The sequence below is a fragment of the Adiantum capillus-veneris genome, chromosome 24 (assembly GCF_014529385.1).
Source record: "Adiantum capillus-veneris isolate H3 chromosome 24, ASM1452938v2, whole genome shotgun sequence".
Taxonomy (NCBI): Eukaryota; Viridiplantae; Streptophyta; class Polypodiopsida; order Polypodiales; family Pteridaceae; genus Adiantum; species Adiantum capillus-veneris.
The window spans coordinates 27,762,315-27,777,950 of record NC_140954.1 but is presented as its reverse complement, the minus strand read 5'-3'; the positions used below and the strand labels follow the sequence as shown (position 1 = coordinate 27,777,950).

Sequence of the window (15,636 nt, the reverse complement as noted above, 5' to 3'; positions counted from 1 at the left end):
TTTTGCGGCAAGCTTGGGATTTTAAAGATAAATTGCATTATTGAGAAGAATACTTTTGCAAAATCACTAGAAGAAGAACTTGTTGTTAAACAAGGGGTCTCGTCCAAAGAGGCTAACACCTATTTCATTGAAGATTATTGGGTCATTTAGGCATCAAACTTATGCCCAACCATGATGCATTTTTTTTGTGTATCTCCTTATGCATGTACTAGATTGAGCACAAGGTCAGGGGCAAGGTGAGTGGTGCATGAGGCGATCACATCTAATCACAACCATAGTCTAATTCTAGGTACATCATTTTGGGGGGATATAACATACAAACCATGGAAGACAATTCAACGGACGGATACTACTTGATTGGTCATAGTGGTCTGCTGAAATTTTGGAAACATTCCAAAAATTTAAAGAAAAGGGGGAAGGAAATGTAAATTGTGGGAACAACCTTTAAACGAATATATAGATAGGCGGATGGGTTGGTTGGGCTGGTATTTACCAAGACTAGTTATTATAGTAATTGATATAGGGGACATTTGATCAAAAGCCCAGTCCAACAAATATAAATAGGGATCACTACTCAATTTACAAGATTTATAACTGTGATTGTTTAGTTGGACTTCTCACTATCATTGCTTAATATCTTAGAGCTCTTGATGCTCTTATACTTTTGTAACTCTAAGATCACCCTTCTTCAATTTATTCTTTCAACCTATAAACACTTGACAAAAATCAAAGATAGTGAAGTAGAGTGTCCTTGCAATCTATGAGATGGCAAGAGGTTAGTGAATGTTGTCAATTGTAGGCTCCAAATTGACCCCTATATATGGGGCCTTCCTTTTGTAAGTTCTATATTTTCATCTTATAAAACCCTTATTGAACACTAATGTGATACCATATGGTAACCCTAGTAGTAATACCCCAATAATGAATCTTGAGGGAGCACCATCTCATACTTGGCAAGTAAAGCTAAAGGTTGATCTTATGCAAAGTGAATTCTAGTGCCTGGGGAATGGATCCAAGAGAAGCCTAGAACTTGAGAGGGAGGACCTACAAGGAAAACTAGCCTGACAAGATAGCACAAGAAATCATCATCAAATGGTTTCAAAACACCTAAATACACCAATGACAATGAATAATGATCTTCTCATTACGCTTGGAATGTCTTGCATAAGTTGTTTGGTGTACAGAGGGAAATAACTAAATATGATTGCTTATTGAGTTCTTTGGAGTAGAATTAACAAGAAATGATCTTTATCATCTTGCATCAACCATATGAAAAGCATATTCACCCAACTATTAGGTATCATGAAGAAAATTGAGGATGACACTCAAATTCCAGTGCTCGTGAAAAGTTTACCACATCATTTTTCTACTTCAATCATGACACTTGTACACCTTCCAAATTCGAAGATAAGTTTACCACATTTGATCACAGCACTTGTAAACATTCCAGATCCAAAGATAAAAGATCTTGATGCTTAGAAGAACATGAATTCAAATCCTTCTAGGAATGACAATGCATATCACTTGAAGACAAAGAAAAACAAAAATTTTGGCTCTGCATCAAAAGCACCAACTGTAAAGAAAGTTGAAGAACTTTGTCATTTTTGCGGCAAGCTTGGGATTTTAAAGATAAATTGCATTATTGAGAAGAATACTTTTGCAAAATTACTAGAAGAAGAACTTGTTGTTAAACAAGAGGTCTCATCCAAAGAGGCTAACACCTGTTTCATTGAAGATTATTTAGCCATTTAGGCATCAAACTTATGCCCAACCATGATGCATTTTCATGTGTATCTCATTATGCATGTACTAGATTGAGCATAAGGTCAGGGGCAAGTTGAGTGCTGCATGAGGCGATCACATCTAATCGCACCCATAGTCTAATTCTAGGTACATCATTTTGGGGAGATATAACAGACAAACCGTGGAAGACAATTCAATGGACTGATACTGCTTGATTGGTCATAGCAATTTGCTGAAATTTTGGAAACATTCCAAAATTCAAAGAAAAGGGGGAAGGAAATGTAAATTTTGGGATTAACCTACAAATGAATATATAGATAGGTGGTTGGGCTCGTAATTACCAAGACTAGTTACTACATTAATTGATAAAGGGGATGGTCGTTTAGATGCCCACTTCAGCAACGACTATAAATAAGGCTCACTAGTCAGCTTTACGAGACTTATCACTGTGACTGATCACTAGGACTTCTCACTATCACTGCTTAGTATCTTAGTGTCACAATAACTAATATCTAATTCTCCTAAATTATTTTCTCATGTTAAACTAATCATTTAATATGGGGAAGTACCAGGGGAGAAAAAGCTAGAATACTGGTTAAGCTGGCAGACTGCCATAGTGGGGATCGCAGGGGGGGAAAATAGGGATCCAAAGGGGGGGACATGTGCAAAAGATAAATGTGCAACAATGGGCTTTAAAGACCCTAAGGTTCAGCCCATTAAGACTTCCAAAATGCTAAGGTTCCAAAATTCAAAGGTAAGTACAAATGGTTAGCTTAGTGGAATTGGATGCTTTGTGAGTGTACACAAAAGTCTTCAAGACTCCTACATAGGAGGGGGCAAGCCCTGTAAGTAGGGGATGAGAGAGAAACACACACACACACACACACACACACACACACACACACACACACACACACACACACACACACACACACACACACACACACACACACACACACACACAGACACGCTCCCTTTACACAAAGGGAATAGGGGACACATGTCAGCTCCCTAGCCCAATTGCCCACAAGGTGTACTCAAATCCTATTGGATGACCATAGAGGTGGACCAATGAGAATAAGGCTAGAGTAAATCTAGTATAATTCATTTAAAAACACTTAATAAAAGAACCAATAAGAATTAAGCTCTCTAGAAGACTATTGGACAGTCTCCCTAGGGGTCCACTAAGCATTTAGCAGCCCAATGGCTTGCCTGCTTCCTGTTGGCCATAAGACAAAGGGGTCCAATGAGAGTTTTGTTGCATTATTTAATTACCTAAAGATCTCACAAAAGGGGAAATGGGGACACATGTCACAAGACTATCACTTATGCTTCTTAAACCCTATTGGCTAAGCTTGGAGAGGTCCAATGGGAAACCAGGAAGAGGATTTAGCAAGAGAGAGAGGGGGCTGATTTTTCAAAGGCATTATCACACAAACACACACACACACACACACACACACACACACACACACACACACAATCTCATGTGTGAAGCAAGAATACTCTCTCTCTCTCTCTCTCTCTCTCTCTCCCTCCCTCTCTCTCTCTCTCTCTCTTTCTCTCTCTCTCCTCTTCTCAAGCTTTAATGGAAAGCTCATCATCTACTCCAAGCTTGTGAGAAGGGAGGCCTACACCAACAACTCTTGGCTTTGTGATGCAAATCCAACCAAGAGCCAAGCTTCAATGCATGCTCATCTCCTCTACCATGCTAATCAATAAGCTATGCTAAGCTATTATGAGTGATTATGTGAGGAGATACACTTCTTTCTTGTAAGACTACTCCTTCTTCCTCTCAATCTACTCTCATACCCCACTAGCTCTCACCATCTTCGAAGGTGTGTGAGGTCTTGGGTCTGAGACCGTGAGGGAATTGATGTTGTGTTTTATAATTGTTTGCTTAGTGCTTGAAGCTTCCATCTTCATTGCACTAACTAGTTATTGAAGGAACACAAAGAATTGTATTGTAAAATGTCTCCCTTGATGGGGAAAACCTAAAATACAAAGCCTTTTGGAGGGGGGACCGGCTCCATGTAAATCCGGTCCTCAACTGTTGTCAATAGCTTAATTTCTCTCTCTTTTGAAGTACTGTTCATGCTTATCTAACTAGGTGTTATGCTTTTTGTTGCTCTGTCCATCCCAAGCACTCTTTCTATGCTCATTAGGAATCTATTCTAATGAAATGCTCACTATGTCTATGCTATTTTCCACTACACACAAGTTACTAGGCCATTAAATGCTACATTGGTATTAGAGCACAAGGTTTCTCTTTTCTTGCTCAAGAAGGGAGGTCCTCAAGCTAGCTATAAATGGTTGGTATTATTAATTGCATTTGAGTAAGTAGAATAGGGATTTTTAGCCTTGCAGTGTGCCTGCCTTTGTGCAGATAACGGGCATCACCATCGAGAGCTATTGTCTTAATAGTGGAGTCCTACCACTATTGAGCTATTAGAAGCTTGACAGGAGCCGGTATTGTTTTGGTGTTGAAAGACCCTCTTTTGTATTCCTTGCAATTAATGATATTCAAGCCACGGGTTCAGTAGCTTGAGTGCTTTTCTAAAGGGGTAAATAGGAGCAGCAACTAGGGCTTGAAGTGCCAAAGTACACCTAAAAATATTACACCTAAAATTTTGTTAGAATGGCTGACAATAGTAAAGAGAGCGAAATTAATGTTGATAGCTTTGATTTTGCTAATGAGCAAGCTACTAATGATTCCCCTATGCTTGTTAACTACCTTGTTTCTACGCTTCAACAAGCCATGGGCAATCCAACACTCCAAAGTGAAGTGTAATGGCAGCTACATGCTCATGGGATTCTCCAAACTCCCCACCATGAAGAGAGAGTACCTAGGAAGCCTCCTTGCGAGACTTCCAAAAGATGCCTCTCTTCGATTCGGGAAGAAGAAGAGGACCCATATGAAGGGCTCAAAATTTGACTTCTTGATGACGTATCTCCTTCCCAAAGGAGAACTCAAGAGCCCCCACCAAAGGAACGAGAAAGAAGTGAGTCTCCTACCACCTCTGTAGAGATGGCTTCACAAAGATGGTGGGCAAAACACTCTCCATCACCTCCTAAAATGGAGAAGACCATCACACACTTCTCCACATCATAATTCAAAGAGGGATGACAGAAAACAAGAGAAGAAAAAGGCGAGAAAGAGGTCACCCTCTTCTCCATCTTATTCATCCTCTTCCTCTTATGAAGAAAGTGATGGTGCAGACAAGGAGGAAGAAGGCAAGAAAAAGGCAAGAAAGAGGTCACCTCTTCTCCATCTTCCTCAAATTCTTCATCTTCTGAAGAAAGCGATGGTGCAACTTTTGAACCATAAAAAAGAAGAGGCCATAGGAAATCCTATGCCACGTGGAAGAGGTCGTTCAAGCTCAAGAAGTTCAAAGAGGGAGGAAAGAACATCTCTTTCCTTACCTACAATGGCACCTTTGGTGCTACGGACAAAGTCTTGGCCTTCATCCAGCAATTCAATGTGGCGTTTGGAGATGAGGGCTTCATGGAGTCCTCTAAGCTACGCCATGTAGCTATGCATTTTCAAAATTCTGGTAGGCAATGGTGGTCTAGCCTACGGGCAAACGGTGAAGCTCCACGAACATGGAAAGCTTTAAGAGATTCCATTATGAAGCATTTTTTGGCCACCGATGCCACAGACAAAGTACTCACCGAATGGCAAATCTGTTAAGTATGGAGCCTGATTTACCCTTGTAATTTTCTGTGGTAAAAGTGCACATTTGTAAGGCCCCCATTATGAGGAGAAGCCGGTGGTCGGAAGTCAATGGCCAGTGGCCGAATTCAATGGCCGGTGGCTGAATTCAAAAGCGGACTTGTCTTCTCAAGGGTGGCCACACATGGGCGGATTGGAGGGTCCGCTTTGGACTTATTCGCACAAGGGCGGCTACACATGGCTGTCTCTCATAAGAGAGGGCAACCCTTTTGGCCTATAAAAGGAGGCCATTTCTACACACATTTCATAGTGTGAAGTTGATGCAACAAGGTGAGTGTGAGGTGGTGAGAGTGAAGCAAGGCGGGAGCTCTATCAAGGGTTTAATCCCTTTGTAAACTACTTCTTCTTTTGAAGTGCTAAATCCATTGAGTGGCTGCTTTCTCGTGGACGTAGCCCACATTGGGTGAACCACGTATATCGTGTGTACTCTCTCCCTCTCCCTCTCTCTCTCTCTCTACTCTATAATCTCTTGTGTGTGAAATCTATCTCTCTCCATTAAGTAATCTACTCAAAAATCTATTTAGCTACGTCTTATTTTCTAAAAAAATCTTGAAGCTCTCTCCCTATGAATCCATTCACAAATATGTAGACAAGTTTTGGGACTTACATCTCAAAGCCACTGTCTTCGAAAAGATGGATTTTGGAGAGCAAAATCGACAATTTTGTGCGGGCTTAACTGAAGATATAGTGTAGTATGTCAACTCCCAAAGGCCACGCACCATATCTACGGTTATACACCATACCATGATGGCTTCACGAAGCAATTTCCAAACAGAGGCTAAGAGAAATCTTAAGCCCACGGAAAACAAGGGTTGCAATGAGCCTAACGGGAAGGACAATGTCCAAAAGACTCCTAAGGGCAATTCCAATAACAACAAAGCTAAGGAGAAGGGAGTTTACAAAGGCAAAAACAAACTCTCTCTTGAAGAGCTTGAACGCTATCGCAAGGATAACCGTTGTTTCAAATGCGGAAAGCAAGGGCATGCGTACCGTGCTTACCCCCAAAAGAACACCCGCCATGAGCCTCCTAGAGCTACCTTGGTCAAAATCCAAGAAGAGGAAGCTCACCACAAAGGATCTCCTCTATGCCATGCTTGGGGAAAGGTAATAGAACATGATGCTTTTAGTCTCTTTGACCCTAGTTCTAGTCACAACTTCATATCCATAGAGTTGGCCGCCAAGCTAGGCATCAAAGCCTATGAGATGGGAGATTTCCTACCCGCAGATGGTTCTTTCAAGGGGCAAGAAGCTTCTGTCACTCCCTTAATTGGGAAATTGAGGCTTCATGTCCAAAGCTATGTGGACAAAGAGGACTTCTTTATCTCTCCTCTCAAGCACGAGGATGTAATCCTAGGGGCACCATGGTTTGATTGCATGGCTGCCTATGTTAAATTCCCTGAAAGAAAAATCTACTTTAGGTTAAAAAGATGTGTACATAGATGCCAAAGAGATGGGTAACACCACACCCATTGTACATACGCAAGCTTTCAATAAGTCAATAAAGAGCTCTATTTTTGTATACATGATTTTTGTTAAAGATTCTCAAAATGAACCTAATGCTTTAGTAAAAGAAAATATAAATAATCACAAGGAACTAGAGTAATCCAATTTTCTCAAGGGATTCAAGATGTCTTTATTGCAACATCCCTTGTGAACTACCTCCTAAACGAGGCAATGATGACCATGTAATTGAACTTCTTCCAGGAAGTTCACCGCCTAATAAACCTCCTTATAGAGTTTCTCAAGCTCAACAAGAGGAGATTATGTGGTAAGTGCATGAGTTAGTTGAGAAGGGCATGGTTAGGCCTAGCTCATCTCCATTTTGCTCACCGTGTTATTAGTGCAAAAGAAAGATGCCACATATTGTATGTGTGTTGACTGTAGAGCACTAAATAGGATCACTATCAAAAATAGGTTTCCCATTCCATGGGTAGAAGACCTATTTGATAAGATACAAGGGTCCACCTAGTTCAATAGGATTGACCTAAAAAGTGGCTACCATCAAATAAGGATAGTTGATCAAGACATTGTAAAGACATCATTTTGCACCACGTTTGGTCTTTATGAATACATTGTCATGCCTTTTGGCTTGACTAATGCACCAACCACATTCAACCGCTTGATGGAGAAGCTATTCATGCCTCACCGAACCTTTACTGGAGCGTTCTTTGATGATATCATCATCTACTCTAATTCACTAGACGAACACAAGCAACACCTCCAACTAATATTTCAAGCCTAAACTTTATGTTAATCGAAAGAAAAGTGAGTTTTTCTTACAAGAGATTCAGTATTTAGGTCACATCATCTCTCAAGCTGGCATCCAAATGGATCCATCAAAGCTAGAGGTAATAAAAGGATGGCCTAATCCAAGTAATCCTCATGAATTAAGAAGCTTTATAGGTATGTGTGCATACTATAGATGCTTCATAGAAAAGTTCTCACTAATAGTAGGACCATTACATGACCTAACAAAGAAAAACATTAGGTATACATGGTCTGCCAAGGAGAACAATGCTCTCAAAAAGCTTATCTCTCAACCTGTGCTTACACTGCCGGATCTCTCAAAGCCATTTGAGGTCCAATGTGACGCTTGTGGTGATTGCCTTGGATCTGTTCTGCTCCAAGAAGGGTACACCATAGCCTATGAAAGTCGAAGGATCGACCCTTTTGAGAAAGCTCTAGGCATATATGAAAAGGAACTCCTCGCAGTTCTAGATGCCTTAGACTCCTGGAAGCACTATTGATTGTGGAATCCTTTCATCCTGTGGATGGATCATCAAAGCCTTAAGTACTTCATGACGCAGACCAAGCTCTCCGACAAATAAATGAGGTGGGCAAATTTCCTTTCGCAATTTCATTTTCATATTTCTCACATTGGTGGCAAGCATAATTAAGTAGCCGAGGCACTCTCAAGACAGCCGAGAGTGAATGCGGTTTCCATAGCAACTCACAATGATCTATCTTCTTTGATAGATGAGTATGCTATTGATCCCGATTTTAGAGATGTGATTTCAGTCCTTGCACTAAGGAAGAGAGGAACCATTTACTTTACAAGATGGTTATCTTCTCTATGGTAATAGACTATGTGTTACTAACTCACTACGTGAGAAAGTAATGTATGAATCTCATGCTCCTTCTTATGCAGGGAATAGAGGGATTCAGTCTGCCCTAAAAGGGATTGAAACATATTTCTATTGTCCTACCATGAAAGCAAACATACAAGAGTATGTTTCTAAATATGTGGTATGCCAAAAGACAAAGTTTGATAGAGGGAAGCAACCTGGATTGCTTCAACCTTTGCCAATCTCTAATTCACCATGGGAGAGCATATCCATGGATTTTATCTTTGGATTGGCTAAGTTTATCCATGGGAATATGGGAATATGGATGATAGTAGACAGGTTCAACAAACAAGCTCATTTTATAACTGTGAAAAAGACTATCAAAGCCCATCAAATGAAAACCCTCTTTATATCACAAATCTTCAAGTACCATGGCTTGCCAATGTCCATAGTGTTGGATAGAGATCCTAGAATGACCAGTAATTTTTGGAAGGGTCTCTTTGAGAATTTAGGGACAAGGCTAACTTCTCTTTGGCCTACCACCCCCAAACGGATGGCCAAAGTGAAATAGCTAACCTAACAATTCTTGATCTACTAAAAGACTATGTAATGGAAGTAGATCAAAGGTCCCAATGGGAGAAGTACTTACCCTTAGTGGAGTATGCCTACAATAACACTGTACATACTTCCACGAGAAAAGCACCTTTCGAGGTAATTGATGGAAGATCAAAAAGTCCTCTGCTACTTAAGGTACACGGGAAGATCTTCGCTGTAGATGAGTATAGATGAGTATAGCCGAGACCTACAAGAATCTTTCCAAAAAATTAAGGATGCTATCTCTATCTCACAGCAAAGGCAAAAGGCTGATGTTGATAAGCATAGAAGAGCCCAAGCCTTCAAAGAAAATGATTGGGTCTTACTTAAATTTCCCAAGGCTCGATTAAGGCACACAAAGGGTAGGAATCCTACGGGACACCAAAAGTACTATGCTAAGTTAGCAAAAAGGTACTATGGTCCCTTCCAGATTCTTCGACCAATCAATGAAATGGCCTATCAACTCAAGTTTCCCAGCCATTGGCTCATACACAATGCTTTCCGTGTGAGCCTACTAAAGCCTTACAAAGGAGATCCACCTCAAGCACCAACTATTGAAGACCCACCGGAGATCGAGGACCAAGAAGAGGTGATGCAGTCCGAGTTCATTCTCCGACATGAAGACAAGATATTAAGAGGTGGTAAGACTATCCGATGGTATCTTATTAAGTTTAAGAATTATCCTATTGAAGATGCTAGATGGATGCAAGCCATACAATTAAAGGATAACCTAAACCTTGCCAATGCTTACAATGCTTCCCTAGAGTAAGAAAATGTAAAATGTTTAAAATGAACAAAGTTTTTGTCTTATAAGACTCTCTTTTTGTTATTTGTGCACAAATGTTAGCTAGTATGCATGCTTAGGATCAAGTTTGCGGAGACGACATCTCCCAAACACCATACAGCTTGTCACTCTACTATGGAAGATTGATAGGACTAATGTGCAGACATGCTTGTGGCAGCTTAGGCTCTCAAGCACCAAATGGATTAGTCATCCATTCTGGAACAATGTCGTAGGGTAAGATAGGGGTCCTCTACCCGCTAGAAAAAGGACTAATGAATAGGCTTTATCTTCTCTACCCCATAGTCGAGGATGACTATGATTTCAAGAGAGAGGTAATGTCATAATAACTAATATCTAATTCTCCTAAATGATTTTCTCATGTTAAATTGATCATGTAATATGGGGAAGTACTAGGGAAGAAAAAGCTAGAATATTGGTTAAGCTGGCAGACTGGCCCCACAGTAGGGATCCAAAGGGGGGGCCATCTGCAAAAGAGCAATGTGCAACAATGGGCTTTAAAGACCCTAAGGTTCAGCCCATTAAGACTTCCAAAATGCTAAGGTTCCAATATTCAAAGGTAAGTCTAAATGGTCAAGCTTAGTGGAATTGGATGCTTTGTGAGTGTATACAAAATTCTTCAATACTCCTACATAGGAGGGGGCAAGCCCTGTAAGTAGGGGATGAGAGAGAAACACACACACACACACACACACACACACACACACACACACACACACACACACACACACACACACACACACACACACACACACACACACACACACACACACACACACGGGCTCCCTTTACACAAAGTGAATAGGGGACACGTGTCAGCTCCCTAGCCCAGTTGCCCACAAGGTGCACTCAAATCCTATTGGATGGCCATAGAGGTGGACCAATGAGAATTAGGCTAGAGTAAATCTAGTTTAATTCATTTAAAAAACTTAATAAAAGAACCAATAAGAATTAAGCTCTCTAGAAGACTATTGGACAGTCTCCCAAGGGGTCCAATGAGCATTCCGCAGCCCAATGGCTTGTGTGCTTCCTATTGGCCAGAAGACAAAGGGGTCCAATGAGAGTTTAGTTGCATTATTTAATTACCTAAAGCTCTCACAAAAGGGGAAAGGGGGACACATGTCACAAGACTATCACTTATGCTTCTTAAACCCTATTGGCTAAGCTTGGAGAGGTCCAATGGGAAACCAGGAAGAGGATTTAGCAAGAGGGGTCGACCAAGAGAGAGAGGGGGCTGATTTTTCAAAGGCATTATCACACACACACACACACACACACACAATCTCATGTGTGAAGCAAGAAGACTCTCTCTCTCTCTCTCTCTCTCTCTCTCTCTCTCTCTCTCTCTCTCCTTCTCAAGCTTTAATGGAAAGCTCATCATCTACTCCAAGCTTGTGAGAAGGGAGGCCTACACCAACAACTCTTGGCTTTGTGATGCAAATCCAACCAAGAGCCAAGCTTCAATGCATGCTCATCTCCTCTACCATGCTAATCAATAAGGTATGCTAAGCTATTGTGAGTAATTATGTGAGGAGACACACTTCTTTTGCGTAAGACTACTCCTTCTTCCTCTCAATCTACTCTCATACCCAGCTAGCTCTCACCATCTTCGAAGTGTGTGAGGTCTTGGTTCTGAGACCGTGAGGGAATTGATGTTGTGTTTTATAAGTGTTTGCTTAGTGCTTGAAGCTTCCATCTTCATTGCACTAGCTCTCACCATCTTCGAAGGTGCGTGAGGTCTTGGGTCTGAGACCGTGAGGGAATTGATGTTGTGTTTTATAAGTGTTTGCTTAGTGCTTGAAGCTTCCATCTTCATTGCACTAGCTCTCACCATCTTCGAAGGTGCGTGAGGTCTTGGGTCTGAGACCGTGAGGGAATTGATGTTGTGTTTTATAAGTGTTTTCTTAGTGCTTGAAGCTTCCATCTTCATTGCACCAGCTAGTTATTTAAGGAACACAAAGAATTGTCTCCCTTGATGGGGGAAACCTATAATACAAAGCCTTTTGGAGGGGGGACCGGCTCCATGTAAATCGAGTCCTCAATTGTTGTCAATAGCTTAATTTCTCTCTGTTTTATGCCTATCTAACTAGGTGTTATGCTTTTTGTTGCTCTCTCCACCCCGAGCACTCTTGCTGAAATGCTCACTACGTCTATTCTATTTTTCGCTACACACAAGCTACTAGGCCATTAAATGTTACACTTAGAGCTCGTGATGCTCTTGTACTTTTGTATTTCTGTTCATTAATCGTAGAGAAGACTTGGCTCCCACTGTTGTACTTTGCTCGCACTTATCTAAATATATTCCAGTCTAGTTTCCAATTTCAATTTATACCTCAATTCTAGTCTTTGCATTCCAATTCCAGTCTTTGTATTTCATTTCAGTTTCTCCTTATCTAGTAGTTGAAGTCTCAATCTGATCTGGACTAACTCTAATTGACCAACCTAGAATAGCTGCCATAATTGACCAGCTCATTGTGGTAAGCAAAGCACATATGTGGTGGCAACCTACGATGCATTATGCGCATCACATTTAGTGCTATAGATATGAATGTAATCTTGGACATTTTTTTTTTAAGTAGCTAGGTATAATGAAAGATCACTCTTGGTGATCTCTCTCTAATTCTCTAATTGCTTTGATTAGGCTGTCTAATTGTGAAGTTTAATATTTGTTGAAATCCACCTTATCATGTAGCTTAATTGTCCTCTAGCTCATCAATTCGGAATTCCAACAGAGTTTCAGGGAGAGCATGTATATGTCAAGCACAACGCATGGTAGCCTAGATGACTTCTCGCCTACATTTATCACAGAAACAAGGTAGTGGACATGAGAATCATCACCATTGGTACTACAGTTGGACTTCGTCCACATGTCTACCTATTGGGAATGATGGCACTTATCTTGTTGCTGACTCAACAATACTTTTTACATTGATCGTTGCACATAGTTCTTATTATGATATATTTCCCACTTATGTTTTGTCATGTGTATCATCATTTTTAGTAGTGAAGAAGAAGCAACATTTACCCTCCATCTCCATAGTGTGCTCTCTTTGTGCTTGCAAGAGCTCAAGCTCCCTACTTCTCTATCTATTTACATTGCATATGATAAAAATATGTGGGTGAATTCTATGTGTGCATGCCATAAAATTTCTACATCCATTCTATATATGTAATCTTTGTGTGCATTCTTTGCTTCACTATTGCCATGACTTAAAATGTGCATTATATGTGTGCATGGCATAAAATTATGTGTGTTCATGCTGAACAATTGGATATAGCTAAGCATCCACTGCACAACACTGCAATGGGTTTCTGTACCAAAAGTGTCACAAGGCATCAAAAGGGCATGACCACCAGGTGGCGTGGGCTGTGTATGTAGAGTGAGTGATGGAGAGGGTGCATAAGATTAGAAAATGAAGGATCTCTCACGGGCATTCAAGTAGCATGTCATAAGGCAGGGATTGTCTCTACGTTGCTCACTGCATCCCTTTCCATAGAGAAGGGGTGATTTACTTAAAACCACTATTTCCCCACTTTTGACCTTTCTCGAGAAGGCAAGTGTGAAAGTGTGCACCAAAAAGAGGGTCTAGGTTTACATAAGCTAGGTGATAAAAGAATGAGATCATACACATGTACACATTTAATCTACATTACTATCCCTCTCCTTAGTTAAAAGGTGTAGGTGGTAATGTGGCTATCGATTGAAACGAGGAAAAACTACACAAACCAATATGTGCTATCCATAGCCAACCCACCAAAGAGGGAGCCAGGTCATATGTTGATATCACCCTTCTTCAGTTTCTTCTTTCAAGCTCTAAACACTTGACAAAAATCAAAGGTAGTGAAGCAGAGTGTCCTTGCGATCCTATATGAGATGGCAAGAGCTTGCAAGCTAATACCAAATTGCTCATTTAGGATTGCAAACGTAGCAGAAGAAAGAGAAAATTCAAGCCACATGTACAAAACCATCGGTCGTGTCTCCTCATGATGAGTTTCCCTAGACACATATTTATAAGTTACTGGGTGTCAGACACGTGACATGATGACCAACACGATGCTCGTTTAGCACTTAGGGAGACGGTTGGCAGGTCATTACAAAAACACCCATACTTTTGTCCGAAACCTTCTTGGGGTGGAGTGGTGAAAGTTTTGACGCCATAATAGAAGCGTTTAGTGGTGGTGTCGATGCTCCATTGTAGCAGATCTGGCATCGAGGGAGACATACAGGGCATTTGGTCTAGTGGTATGATTCTCGCTTAGGGTGCGAGAGGTCCCGAGTTCAATTCTCGGAATGCCCCAGATTAGATGTTATGGCAGAAGCTTCTGCGGCGGTGCCGTTGACTTATTTTGACTTAGGTCGAAGTCAACTGTCCGCCAAGTGCGGTGACGTGACGGAACGCCCTGGTGCTGCAGCCGAACTCTCCAGGAGTTTTTGACTGGACCCTGTGCAGGTTGCACAGGAACCCTTCAAATTAGACGCCTCTTTGCGATCTGTCGCGCAGTGAGTGTCTACAGAGGTGGTCTGTGGTGGTTTAGTGAATGATTATCCCTCAGGTCTGGGCGCCTTGAGCGAAATCGGGGCCCTGCTGGCAGATCCTCGCGTGCTTCTAACGGGGCGGCCACCAGGGATTTTTGACACTCGAGGGAGGTGGTTGGCTACAACCGACGAGACAACACCGACGTCAACTTTACATTTCAAGGCTGACTTTTGTGTAAAAAAATACCACCGCCCAAAACAGTAGTGGAACCCATTTCGATGATGCAACCTTGCCCATGACCCATGACCCTTCAAATTTGAGGCATGCACTCCATGGCTTCAGGCCATCTTGATGGGGGGTGAGTGTCTCCAGATTGGTAACATGACACTTTTATATTTCAGGACACTTTCATGTCTTGTTATCTAAGCAACTTTTTGGAATTATTGAAAGAGATGGAAATTTACTTTTGAAGTGTTCTATATCCACAAAGTTGTATTATGAGCTGAAAAAAACTTGACCTATTTTAGGCATATGGACTCCACCATTAACGTTCTGATTGCAAATGATCACGATCTGCCACCCTAATTGTGCTAAAAATTGTGTCCCTAATGCTTATTTGGCTACACATGGCTTTTAGAATAATACAATTGACATGAGATTCAAGAGTGTGGGTGATGTATTTTTTATCATTGTGATTTATCTGGATGACATGTTGCCGAGCATGTTTCTTATCAGAGCAATTGAGGGACATATATTAGGGCTGATTTAAATGCCTCTGTCAGGATGTCAACTTTGGACTTTTGCATCATTCTTTGGGCATATATAGTTTAATAAGCTTGATGGAGGTATCGCTTTGTGTCAGAAAAAGTATATAGAGGCATTGTTGCATAGATTCAACGTTGAGGATTGTAGGCCTATTGCTACTTCTATGTAGACGTGTTTGAAGCTTTAGTCTTCATGGTGTTGGAGATTACTTTGATTTCATTCTCTATGAAAGTCCTATTGGTTTCCTTATTTATATAAGTTCCGAGCAAGATGTTCAGTATGCAGTCTCACAGGTGCGCAGAAAATGCTTCGGGAGTTGCAAGGAGCCCAATGTTCCATGCTCCCACAAAGCACATAAAAGGTACACGGTACACTTTCATTATGCCATTGAAAGACTACCTGCAAGATAGGTCAACCTGGCTTATGTGCCTATGCAAGACAACTCTGCTTATCTTT

General features: G+C 41.1%; 1 non-coding gene across 1 annotated transcript; it reads left to right on the top strand.

Annotated features, from left to right (window-relative positions):
- The first annotated feature begins 14,163 nt into the window (after nucleotides 1-14,163).
- Nucleotides 14,164-14,235, top strand: TRNAP-AGG (transfer RNA proline (anticodon AGG)). Its single transcript has one exon. It is a non-coding gene; the product is annotated as a tRNA-Pro (tRNA).
- Nucleotides 14,236-15,636: the final 1,401 nt, after the last annotated feature.